The sequence below is a fragment of the Lissotriton vulgaris genome, chromosome 5 (genome assembly GCF_964263255.1).
Source record: "Lissotriton vulgaris chromosome 5, aLisVul1.2, whole genome shotgun sequence".
NCBI lineage: Eukaryota > Metazoa > Chordata > Amphibia > Caudata > Salamandridae > Lissotriton > Lissotriton vulgaris.
In genome coordinates this window covers 1,546,636,750-1,546,648,882 of record NC_141693.1, presented here as the reverse complement: position 1 = coordinate 1,546,648,882, position 12,133 = coordinate 1,546,636,750, and the positions used below count along the sequence as shown (strand labels likewise).

At 39.6% G+C, this 12,133-nt stretch overlaps 12 non-coding genes across 12 annotated transcripts; all 12 read left to right on the top strand.

Moving 5' to 3' along the window:
• Positions 1-102: 102 nt before the first annotated feature.
• Positions 103-175, top strand: TRNAR-CCU (transfer RNA arginine (anticodon CCU)). The gene has a single exon. It is a non-coding gene; the product is annotated as a tRNA-Arg (tRNA).
• A 1,520-nt stretch (positions 176-1,695) lies between these two features.
• Positions 1,696-1,768, top strand: TRNAR-CCU (transfer RNA arginine (anticodon CCU)). Its single transcript has one exon. It is a non-coding gene; the product is annotated as a tRNA-Arg (tRNA).
• A 1,519-nt stretch (positions 1,769-3,287) lies between these two features.
• Positions 3,288-3,360, top strand: TRNAR-CCU (transfer RNA arginine (anticodon CCU)). The gene has a single exon. It is a non-coding gene; the product is annotated as a tRNA-Arg (tRNA).
• Positions 3,361-4,003: 643 nt separating this feature from the next.
• Positions 4,004-4,076, top strand: TRNAR-UCG (transfer RNA arginine (anticodon UCG)). Its single transcript has one exon. It is a non-coding gene; the product is annotated as a tRNA-Arg (tRNA).
• An 803-nt stretch (positions 4,077-4,879) lies between these two features.
• Positions 4,880-4,952, top strand: TRNAR-CCG (transfer RNA arginine (anticodon CCG)). Its single transcript has one exon. It is a non-coding gene; the product is annotated as a tRNA-Arg (tRNA).
• Positions 4,953-5,596: 644 nt separating this feature from the next.
• On the top strand, positions 5,597-5,669 carry TRNAR-UCG (transfer RNA arginine (anticodon UCG)). Its single transcript has one exon. It is a non-coding gene; the product is annotated as a tRNA-Arg (tRNA).
• Positions 5,670-8,067: 2,398 nt separating this feature from the next.
• On the top strand, positions 8,068-8,140 carry TRNAR-CCU (transfer RNA arginine (anticodon CCU)). The gene has a single exon. It is a non-coding gene; the product is annotated as a tRNA-Arg (tRNA).
• A 644-nt stretch (positions 8,141-8,784) lies between these two features.
• TRNAR-UCG (transfer RNA arginine (anticodon UCG)) lies at positions 8,785-8,857 on the top strand. The gene has a single exon. It is a non-coding gene; the product is annotated as a tRNA-Arg (tRNA).
• An 804-nt stretch (positions 8,858-9,661) lies between these two features.
• Positions 9,662-9,734, top strand: TRNAR-CCU (transfer RNA arginine (anticodon CCU)). Its single transcript has one exon. It is a non-coding gene; the product is annotated as a tRNA-Arg (tRNA).
• Positions 9,735-10,378: 644 nt separating this feature from the next.
• TRNAR-UCG (transfer RNA arginine (anticodon UCG)) lies at positions 10,379-10,451 on the top strand. The gene has a single exon. It is a non-coding gene; the product is annotated as a tRNA-Arg (tRNA).
• An 804-nt stretch (positions 10,452-11,255) lies between these two features.
• Positions 11,256-11,328, top strand: TRNAR-CCU (transfer RNA arginine (anticodon CCU)). Its single transcript has one exon. It is a non-coding gene; the product is annotated as a tRNA-Arg (tRNA).
• Positions 11,329-11,972: 644 nt separating this feature from the next.
• On the top strand, positions 11,973-12,045 carry TRNAR-UCG (transfer RNA arginine (anticodon UCG)). Its single transcript has one exon. It is a non-coding gene; the product is annotated as a tRNA-Arg (tRNA).
• Positions 12,046-12,133: the final 88 nt, after the last annotated feature.

Here is a 12,133-nt window from a genome sequence, read left to right as displayed (position 1 = left end):
ATGGGAAGTTTACTTATGGAGAGAACTGAGAAATGTCCTGTGTGCAGACACCAGTGTTTGACGATTAAATACATTTAAATAATGCCTCTAGTGGGCATCTGTGCCTCAGTGGCCTAATGGATAAGGCACTGGCCTCCTAAGCCAGGGATTGTGGGTACGAGTCCCATCTGAGGTGAAAACCAATATCCACTCTTACTTTTCCAGAAAAATGGATATATATATTACATGCTTCCGCTCAGAAGCTTATGTGGTATTAGGAACTTTGAAATGGTACCATTTTACTTCTGTACTCTTCAGAGTCATGTTGGTGTTCTGAAACTACAAATTAGATTTTTAAACACCTATCTTTGTCAGATGCAACTTTGACCCGGCAGAAGATATTCCTTTGGAAAAAATGATTTGAATTGGATTGGTGTAACTGTTGTTTCTAGAGATGGTTACAGGCTTTCAGCTACTTGAATAGGGCATGTCAGGATTCATGAAACGTATACAACCTTTGAGCATGTGTAAATTGGCATATCCAGAAAGGAGCAGTTTTTACTACTGTCAAAACAGTTTCTCTCCACCTCTAGAAATATCCAGAGCTATGTAAAGCGTACAACTGAGCTTTATTCTCATGAAGAAAGAGGTTTAAATGCAAAAAAGAAAACAAAAGCTTATCGTACTGGTGACATTTTCATTATATAGATTCCAAAAGAGTGCTTTAATTGAAAGGATCTGAAAACACACAATGGGATGTAAACCTAAATAACTATCAATATCATATTTCCCATCCTTGCATACCACCTACATTATAAAAATAAGTACAGCAGGACATATGACCGCGTGCCCTAATGGATAAGGCGTCTGACTTCGGATCAGAAGATTGATGGTTCGAGTCCCTTCGTGGTCGGTATTTGCCAATGGTCACACAACTCAGATTTCCATTCAGAATGGAAGCAGGCTCTTCCAATACTCTTATAGCCATCATGATCTGATTCCTAATTATTCATGAAGTGGAGTACATACTGCACAGTCATTTAGATTGCATCTTCAGCCTAAAATCTTGTTCATGTTAGTGGCATTAAGAAGTGCTTCTATGTACACACACGGAATATGTAATAGGGTTGCAGAATTTTGACTTGACAGAATGGGTTTTTAGCTTAAGGGTGTGTAGATGAAATGCAAGGTGTGTAAGTATGTGTTCATGGAGTGCTTCAAGTGTAAAATCTGTATGATTTGTGCAGTTAAAGTTCTAATTTTGCCTACGAGAAAGAGAAGTACTACAGAAGAATTATAAAGGATTGGCACATTGGCTGCCTTCGCTGATGACACAGTTGGCTAATTTGTGAAGCATTGGTCTATTAAGTTGCAGAGTGTGGTTGAACTTGGTTAGGAGCCTTGGTGCCTGTTTCTGTGTCCTGCTGAAGACAAGGACGGCTTGATACCACTGTCAAAGCCCAGTTTATTGAGAAAAGCATCCAGGAAAGAAGAAGTGTTGAGTCGAAAGTGGTTCTCCTCCAATTTCTCTCCACTTGCGCGAAATGCAGAGCCTCCATTATAGCACAGAACAGAGTGTTAAAGTTGGCAATGGAAGAGGATGAAAATGGGAAGTTTACTTATGGAGAGAACTGAGAAATGTCCTGTGTGCAGACACCAGTGTTTGACGATTGAATACATTTAAATAATGCCTCTAGACTGCAGGTGTTTATATGTGCCTCAGTGGCCTAATGGATAAGGCACTGGCCTCCTAAGCCAGGGATTGTGGGTTCGAGTCCCATCTGAGGTGAAAACCAATATCCACTCTTACTTTTCCAGAAAAATTGATATATTTATTACATGCTTCCGCTCAGAAGCTTATGGGGTATTAGGAACTTTGAAATGGTACTATTTTACTTCTGTACTCTTCAGAGTCATGTTGGTGTTCTGAAACTACAAAGTAATTTTTAAACACCTATCTTTGTCAGATGAAACTTTGACCCGGCAGAAGATATTCCTTTGGAAAAAATGATTTGAATTGGATTGGTGTAACTGTTGTTTCTAGAGGTGGTGACAGGCTTTCAGCTACTTGAATAGGGCAAGTCAGGATTCATGAAACGTATACAACCTTTGAGCGTGTGTAAATTGGCATATCCAGAAAGGAGCAGTTTTTACTACTGTCAAAACAGTTTCTCTCCACCTCTAGAAATATCCAGAGCTATGTAAAGCATACAACTGAGCTTTATTCTCATGAAGAAAGAGGTTTAAATGCAAAAAAGAAAACAAAAGCTTATCGTACTGGAGACATTTTCATTATATAGATTCCAAAAGAGTGCTTTAATTGAAAGGAGCTGAAAACACACAATGGGATGTAAACCTAAATAACTATCAATATCATATTTCCCATCCTTGCATACCACCTACATTATAAAAATAAGCACAGCAGGGCATATGACCGCGTGGCCTAATGGATAAGGCGTCTGACTTCATATCAGAAGATTGAGGGTTCGAGTCCCTTCGTGGTCGGTTTTTGCCAATGGTCACACAACTCAGATTTCCATTCAGAATGGAAGCAGGCTCTTCCAATACTCTTATAGCCATCATGTTCTTATTCCTAATTATTCATGAAGTGGAGTACATACTGCACAGTCATTTAGATTGCATCTTCAGCCTAAAATCTTGTTCATGTTAGTGGCATTAAGAAGTGCTTCTATGTACACGCACAGAATATGTAATAGGGTTGCAGAATTTTGACTTGACAGAATGGGTTTTTAGCTTAAGGGTGTGTAGATGAAATGCAAGGTGTGTAAGTATGTGTTCATGGAGTGCTTAAAGTGTAAAATCTGTATGATTTGTGCAGTTAAAGTGCTAATTTTGCCTACGAGAAAGAGAAGTACTACAGAAGAATTATAAAGGATTGGCACATTGGCTGCCTTTGCTGATGACACAGTTGGCTAATTTGTGAAGCATTGGTCTATTAAGTTGCAGAGTGTGGTTGAACTTGGTTAGGAGACTTGGTGCCTGTTTCTGTGTCCTGCTGAAGACAAGGACGGCTTGATACCACTGTCAAAGCCCAGTTTATTGAGAAAAGCATCCAGGAAAGAAGAAGTGTTGAGTCGAAAGTGGTTCTCCTCCAATTTCTCTCCACTTGCGCGAAATGCAGAGCCTCCATTATAGCACAGAACAGAGTGTTAAATTCGGGGATGGAAGAGGATGAAAATGGGAAGTTTACTTATGGAGAGAACTGAGAAATGTCCTGTGTGCAGACACCAGTGTTTGACGATTGAATACATTTAAATAATGCCTCTAGACTGCGAGTGTTTATATGTGCCTCAGTGGCCTAATGGATAAGGCACTGGCCTCCTAAGCCAGGGATTGTGGGTTCGAGTCCCATCTGAGGTGAAAACCAATATCCACTCTTACTTTTCCAGAAAAATTGATATATTTATTACATGCTTCCGCTCAGAAGCTTATGTGGTATTAGGAACTTTGAAATGGTACCATTTTACTTCTGTACTCTTCAGAGTCATGTTGGTGTTCTGAAACTACAAAGTAGATTTTTAAACACCTATCTTTGTCAGATGCAACTTTGACCCGGCAGAAGATATTCCTTTGGAAAAAATTATTTGAATTGGATTGGTATAACTGTTGTTTCTAGAGGTGGTGACAGGCTTTCAGCTACTTGAATAGGGCAAGTCAGGATTCATGAAACGTATACAACCTTTGAGCGTGTGTAAATTGGCATATCCAGAAAGGAGCAGTTTTTACTACTGTCAAACAGTTTCTCTCCACCTCTAGAAATATCCAGAGCTATGTAAAGCATACAACTGAGCTTTATTCTCATGAAGAAAGAGGTTTAAATGCAAAAAAGAAAACAAAAGCTTATCGTACTGGAGACATTTTCATTATATAGATTCCAAAAGAGTGCTTTAATTGAAAGGAGCTGAAAACACACAATGGGATGTAAACCTAAATAACTATCAATATCATATTTCCCATCCTTTCATACCACCTACATTATAAAAATAAGCACCGCAGGACATATGACCGCGTGGCCTAATGGATAAGGCGACTGACTTCGGATCAGAAGATTGAGGGTTCGAGTCCCTTCGTGGTCGGTTTTTGCCAATGATCACACAACTCAGATTTCCATTCAGAATGGAAGCAGGCTCTTCCAATACTCTTATAGCCATCATGTTCTCATTCCTAATTATTCATGAAGTGGAGTACATACTGCACAGTCATTTAGATTGCATCTTCAGCCTAAAATCTTATTCATGTTAGTGGCATTAAGAAGTGCTTCTATGTACATGCACGGAATATGTAATAGGGTTGCCGAATTTTGACTTGACAGAATGGGTTTTTAGCTTAAGGGTGTGTAGATGAAATGCAAGGTGTGTAAGTATGTGTCCATGGAGTGCTTCAAGTATAAAATCTGTATGATTTGTGCAGTTAAAGTGCTAATTTTGCCTACGAGAAAGAAAAGTACTACAGAAGAATTATAAAGGATTGGCACATTGGCTGCCTTTGCTGATGACACAGTTGGCTAATTTGCAAAGCATTGGTATATTAAGTTGCAGAGTGTGGTTGAACTTGGTTAGGAGACTTGGTGCCTGTTTCTGTGTCCTGCTGAAGACAAGGACGACTTGATACCACTGTCAAAGCCCAGTTTATTGAGAAAAACATCCAGGAAAGAAGAAGTGTTGAGTCGAAAGTGGTTCTCCTCCAATTTCTCTCCACTTGCTCGAAATGCAGAGCCTCCATTATAGCACAGAACAGAGTGTTAAAGTCGGGCATGGAAGAGGATGAAAATGGGAAGTTTACTTATGGAGAGAACTGAGAAATGTCCTGTGTGCAGACACCAGTGTTTGACGATTGAATACATTTAAATAATGCCTCTAGACTGCAAGTGGTTATCTGTGCCTCAGTGGCCTAATGGATAAGGCACTGGCCTCCGAAGCTAGGGATTGTGGGTTCGAGTCCCATCTGAGGTGAAAACCAATATCCACTCTTACTTTTCCAGAAAAATTGATGTATTTATTACATGCTTCCGCTCAGAAGCTTATGAGGTATTAGGAACTTTGAAATGGTACCATTTTACTTCTGTACTCTTCAGCGTCATGTTGGTGTTCTGAAACTACAAAGTAGATTTTTAAACACCTATCTTTGTCGGATACAACTTTGACCCATCAGAAGATATTCCTTTGGAAAAAATGATTTGAATTGGATTGGTGTAACTGTTGTTTCTAGAGGTGGTGACAGGCTTTCAGCTACTTGAATAGGGTAAGTCAGGATTCATGAAACGTATACAACCTTTGAGCGTGTGTAAATTGGCATATCCAGAAAGGAGCAGTTTGTACTACTGTCAAAACAGTTTCTCTCCACTTCTGGAAATATCCAGAGCTATGTAAAGCATACAACTGAGCTTTAATCTCATGAAGAAAGAGGTTTAAATGCAAAAAAGAAAACAAAAGCTTATCGTACTGGTGACATTCTCATTATATAGATTCCAAAAGAGTGCTTTAATTGAAAGGAGCTGAAAAAACACAATGGGATGTAAACCTAAATAACTATCAATATCATATTTCCCATCCTTGCATACCACCTACATTATAAAAATAAGCACAGCAGGACATATGACCGCGTGGCCTAATGGATAAGGTGTCTGACTTCGGATCAGAAGATTGAGGGTTCGAGTCCCTTCGTGGTCGGTTTTTGCCAATGGTCACACAACTCAGCTTTCCATTCAGAATGGAAGCAGGCTCTTCCAATACTCTTATAGCCATCATGTTCTCCTTCCTAATTATTCATGAAGTGGAGTACATACTGCACAGTCATTTAGATTGCATCTTCAGCCTAAAATCTTGTCCATGTTAGTGGCATTAAGAAGTGCTTCTATGTACACGCACTGAATATGTAATAGGGTTGCAGAATTTTGACTTGACAGAATGGGTTTTTAGCTTAAGGGTGTGTAGATGAAATGCAAGGTGTGTAAGTATGTGTTCATGGAGTGCTTCAAGTGTAAAAATCTGTATGATTTGTGCAGTTAAAGTGCTAATTTTGCCTACGAGAAAGAAAAGTACTACAGAAGAATTATAAAGGTTTTGCACATTGGCTGCCTTTGCTGATGACACAGTTGGCTAATTTGTAAAGCATTGGTCTATTAAGTTGCAGAGTGTGGTTGAACTTGGTTAGCAGACTTGGTGCCTGTTTCTGTGTCCTGCTGAAGACAAGGACGGCTTGATACCACTGTCAAAGCCCAGTTTATTGAGAAAAGCATCCAGGAAAGAAGAAGTGTTGAGTCGAAAGTGGTTCTCCTCCAATTTCTCTCCACTTGCGTGAAATGCAGAGCCTCCATTATAGCACAGAACAGAGTGTTAAAGTCGGGGATGAAAGAGGATGAAAATGGGAAGTTTACTTATGGAGAGAACTGAGAAATGTCCTGTGTGCAGACACCAGTGTTTGACGATTGAATACATTTAAATAATGCCTCTAGACTGCAAGTGTTCATCTGTGCCTCAGTGGCCTAATGGAAAAGGCACTCGTCTCCTAAGCCAGGGATTGTGGGTTCGAGTCCCATCTGAGGTGAAAACCAATATTCACTATTACTTTTCTAGAAAAATTTATATATTTATTACATGCTTCCGCTCAGAAGCTTATGAGGTATTAGGAACTTTGAAATGGTACCATTTTACTTCTGTACTCTCCGGACTCATGTTGGTGTTCTGAAACTACAAAGTAAATTTTTAAACACCTATCTTTGTCAGATGCAACTTTGACCCGGCAGAAGATATTCCTTTGGAAAAAATGATTTGAATCGGATTGGTGTAACTGTTGTTTCTAGAGGTGGTGACAGGCTTTCAGCTACTTGAATAGGGCAAGGCAGGATTCATGAAACGTATACAACCTTTGAGCGTGTGTAAATTGGCATATCCAGAAAGGAGCAGTTTGTACTACTGTCAAAACAGTTTCTCTCCACTTCTGGAAATATCCAGAGCTATGTAAAGCATACAACTGAGCTTTAATCTCATGAAGAAAGAGGTTTAAATGCAAAAAAGAAAACAAAAGCTTATCGTACTGGTGACATTCTCATTATATAGATTCCAAAAGAGTGCTTTAATTGAAAGGAGCTGAAAAAACACAATGGGATGTAAACCTAAATAACTATCAATATCATATTTCCCATCCTTGCATACCACCTACATTATAAAAATAAGCACAGCAGGACATATGATTGTGTGGCCTAATGGATAAGGTGTCCGACTTCGGATCAGAAGGTTGAGGGTTCGAGTCCCTTCGTGGTCGGTTTTTGCCAATGGACACACAACTCAGCTTTCCGTTCAGAATGGAAGCAGGCTCTTCCAATACTCTTATAGCCATCATGTTCTCATTCCTAATTATTCATGAAGTGGAGTACATACTGCACAGTCATTTAGATTGCATCTTCAGCCTAAAATCTTGTCCATGTTAGTGGTATTAAGAAGTGCTTCTATGTACACGCACTGAATATGTAATAGGGTTGCAGAATTTTGACTTGACAGAATGGGTTTTTAGCTTAAGGGTGTGTAGATGAAATGCAAGGTGTGTAAGTATGTGTTCATGGAGTGCTTCAAGTGTAAAAATCTGTATGATTTGTGCAGTTAAAGTGCTAATTTTGCCTACGAGAAAGAAAAGTACTACAGAAGAATTATAAAGGATTGGCACATTGGCTGCCTTTGCTGATGACACAGTTGGCTAATTTGTAAAGCATTGGTCTATTAAGTTGCAGAGTGTGGTTGAACTTGGTTAGGAGACTTGGTGCCTGTTTCTGTGTCCTGCTGAAGACAAGGACGGCTTGATACCACTGTCAAAGCCCAGTTTATTGAGAAAAGCATCCAGGAAAGAAGATGTGTTGAGTCGAAAGTGGTTCTCCTCCAATTTCTCTCCTCTTGCTCGAAATGCAGAGCCTCCATTATAGCACAGAACAGAGTGTTAAAGTCGGGGATGGAAGAGGATGAAAATGGGAAGTTTACTTATGGAGAGAACTGAGAAATGTCCTGTGTGCAGACACCAGTGTTTGACGATTGAATACATTTATATAATGCCTCTAGCGTGCAAGTGTTCATCTGTGCCTCAGTGGCCTAATGGATAAGGCACTGGCCTCCTAAGCCAGGGATTGTGGGTTCGAGTCCCATCTGAGGTGAAAACCAATATCCACTATTACTTTTCTAGAAAAATGTATATATTTATTACATGCTTCCGCTCAGAAGCTTATGAGGTATTAGGAACTTTGAAATGGTACCATTTTACTTCTGTACTCTCCGGACTCATGTTGGTGTTCTGAAACTACAAAGTAGATTTTTAAACACCTATCTTTGTCGGATACAACTTTGACCCGTCAGAAGATATTCCTTTGGAAAAAATGATTTGAATTGGATTGGTGTAACTGTTGTTTCTAGAGGTGGTGACAGGCTTTCAGCTACTTGAATAGGGCAAGTCAGGATTCATGAAACGTATACAACCTTTGAGCGTGTGTAAATTGGCATATCCAGAAAGGAGCAGTTTGTACTACTGTCAAAACAGTTTCTCTCCACTTCTGGAAAAATCCAGAGCTATGTAAAGCATACAACTGAGCTTTAATCTCATGAAGAAAGAGGTTTAAATGCAAAAAAGAAAACAAAAGCTTATCGTACTGGTGACATTCTCATTATATAGATTCCAAAAGAGTGCTTTAATTGAAAGGAGCTGAAAAAACACAATGGGATGTAGACCTAAATAACTATCAATATCATATTTCCCATCCTTGCATACCACCTACATTATAAAAATAAGCACAGCAGGACATATGACCGCGTGGCCTAATGGATAAGGTGTCTGACTTCGGATCAGAAGGTTGAGGGTTCGAGTCCCTTCGTGGTCGGTTTTTGCCAATGGACACACAACTCAGCTTTCCGTTCAGAATGGAAGCAGGCTCTTCCAATACTCTTATAGCCATCATGTTCTCATTCCTAATTATTCATGAAGTGGAGTACATACTGCACAGTCATTTAGATTGCATCTTCAGCCTAAAATCTTGTCCATGTTAGTGGCATTAAGAAGTGCTTCTATGTACACGCACTGAATATGTAATAGGGTTGCAGAATTTTGACTTGACAGAATGGGTTTTTAGCTTAAGGGTGTGTAGATGAAATGCAAGGTGTGTAAGTATGTGTTCATGGAGTGCTTCAAGTGTAAAAATCTGTATGATTTGTGCAGTTAAAGTGCTAATTTTGCCTACGAGAAAGAAAAGTACTACAGAAGAATTATAAAGGATTGGCACATTGGCTGCCTTTGCTGATGACACAGTTGGCTAATTTGTAAAGCATTGGTCTATTAAGTTGCAGAGTGTGGTTGAACTTGGTTAGGAGACTTGGTGCCTGTTTCTGTGTCCTGCTGAAGACAAGGACGGCTTGATACCACTGTCAAAGCCCAGTTTATTGAGAAAAGCATCCAGGAAAGAAGAAGTGTTGAGTCGAAAGTGGTTCTCCTCCAATTTCTCTCCTCTTGCTCGAAATGCAGAGCCTCCATTATAGCACAGAACAGAGTGTTAAAGTCGGGGATGGAAGAGGATGAAAATGGGAAGTTTACTTATGGAGAGAACTGAGAAATGTCCTGTGTGCAGACACCAGTGTTTGACGATTGAATACATTTATATAAGGCCTCTAGCGTGCAAGTGTTCATCTGTGCCTCAGTGGCCTAATGGATAAGGCACTGGCCTCCTAAGCCAGGGTTTGTGGGTTCGAGTCCCATCTGAGGTGAAAACCAATATCCACTATTACTTTTCTAGAAAAATGTATATATTTATTACATGCTTCCGCTCAGAAGCTTATGAGGTATTAGGAACTTTGAAATGGTACCATTTTACTTCTGTACTCTCCGGACTCATGTTGGTGTTCTGAAACTACAAAGTAGATTTTTAAACACCTATCTTTGTCAGATGCAACTTTGACCCGGCAGAAGATATTCCTTTGGAAAAAATGATTTGAATTGGATTGGTGTAACTGTTGTTTCTAGAGGTGGTGACAGGCTTTCAGCTACTTGAATAGGGCAAGGCAGGATTCATGAAACGTATACAACCTTTGAGCGTGTGTAAATTGGCATATCCAGAAAGGAGCAGTTTGTACTACTGTCAAAACAGTTTCTCTCCACTTCTGGAAATATCCAGAGCTATGTAAAGCATACAACTGAGCTTTAATCTCATGAAGAAAGAGGTTTAAATACAAAAAAGAAAACAAAAGCTTATCGTACTGGTGACATTCTCATTATATAGATTCCAAAAGAGTGCTTTAATTGAAAGGAGCTGAAAAAACACAATGGGATGTAAACCTAAATAACTATCAATATCATATTTCCCATCCTTGCATACCACCTACATTATAAAAATAAGCACAGCAGGACATATGACCGCGTGGCCTAATGGATAAGGTGTCTGACTTCGGATCAGAAGGTTGAGGGTTCGAGTCCCTTCGTGGTCGGTTTTTGCCAATGGACACACAACTCAGCTTTCCGTTCAGAATGGAAGCAGGCTCTTCCAATACTCTTATAGCCATCATGTTCTCATTCCTAATTATTCATGAAGTGGAGTACATACTGCACAGTCATTTAGATTGCATCTTCAGCTTAAAATCTTGTCCATGTTAGTGGCATTAAGAAGTGCTTCTATGTACACGCACTGAATATGTAATAGGGTTGCAGAATTTTGACTTGACAGAATGGGTTTTTAGCTTAAGGGTGTGTAGATGAAATGCAAGGTGTGTAAGTATGTGTTCATGGAGTGCTTCAAGTGTAAAAATCTGTATGATTTGTGCAGTTAAAGTGCTAATTTTGCCTACGAGAAAGAAAAGTACTACAGAAGAATTATAAAGGATTGGCACATTGGCTGCCTTTGCTGATGACACAGTTGGCTAATTTGTAAAGCATTGGTCTATTAAGTTGCAGAGTGTGGTTGAACTTGGTTAGGAGACTTGGTGCCTGTTTCTGTGTCCTGCTGAAGACAAGGACGGCTTGATACCACTGTCAAAGCCCAGTTTATTGAGAAAAGCATCCAGGAAAGAAGAAGTGTTGAGTCGAAAGTGGTTCTCCTCCAATTTCTCTCCTCTTGCTCGAAATGCAGAGCCTCCATTATAGCACAGAACAGAGTGTTAAAGTCGGGGATGGAAGAGGATGAAAATGGGAAGTTTACTTATGGAGAGAACTGAGAAATGTCCTGTGTGCAGACACCAGTGTTTGACGATTGAATACATTTATATAATGCCTCTAGCGTGCAAGTGTTCATCTGTGCCTCAGTGGCCTAATGGATAAGGCACTGGCCTCCTAAGCCAGGGATTGTGGGTTCCAGTCCCATCTGAGGTGAAAACCAATATCCACTATTACTTTTCTAGAAAAATGTATATATTTATTACATGCTTCCGCTCAGAAGCTTATGAGGTATTAGGAACTTTGAAATGGTACCATTTTACTTCTGTACTCTCCGGACTCATGTTGGTGTTCTGAAACTACAAAGTAGATTTTTAAACACCTATCTTTGTCGGATACAACTTTGACCCGTCAGAAGATATTCCTTTGGAAAAAATGATTTGAATTGGATTGGTGTAACTGTTGTTTCTAGAGGTGGTGACAGGCTTTCAGCTACTTGAATAGGGCAAGTCAGGATTCATGAAACGTATACAACCTTTGAGCGTGTGTAAATTGGCATATCCAGAAAGGAGCAGTTTGTACTACTGTCAAAACAGTTTCTCTCCACTTCTGGAAAAATCCAGAGCTATGTAAAGCATACAACTGAGCTTTAATCTCATGAAGAAAGAGGTTTAAATGCAAAAAAGAAAACAAAAGCTTATCGTACTGGTGACATTCTCATTATATAGATTCCAAAAGAGTGCTTTAATTGAAAGGAGCTGAAAAAACACAATGGGATGTAAACCTAAATAACTATCAATATCATATTTCCCATCCTTGCATACCACCTACATTATAAAAATAAGCACAGCAGGACATATGACCGCGTGGCCTAATGGATAAGGTGTCTGACTTCGGATCAGAAGGTTGAGGGTTCGAGTCCCTTCGTGGTCGGTTTTTGCCAATGGACACACAACTCAGCTTTCCATTCAGAATGGAAGCAGGCTCTTCCAATACTCTTATAGCCATCATGTTCTCATTC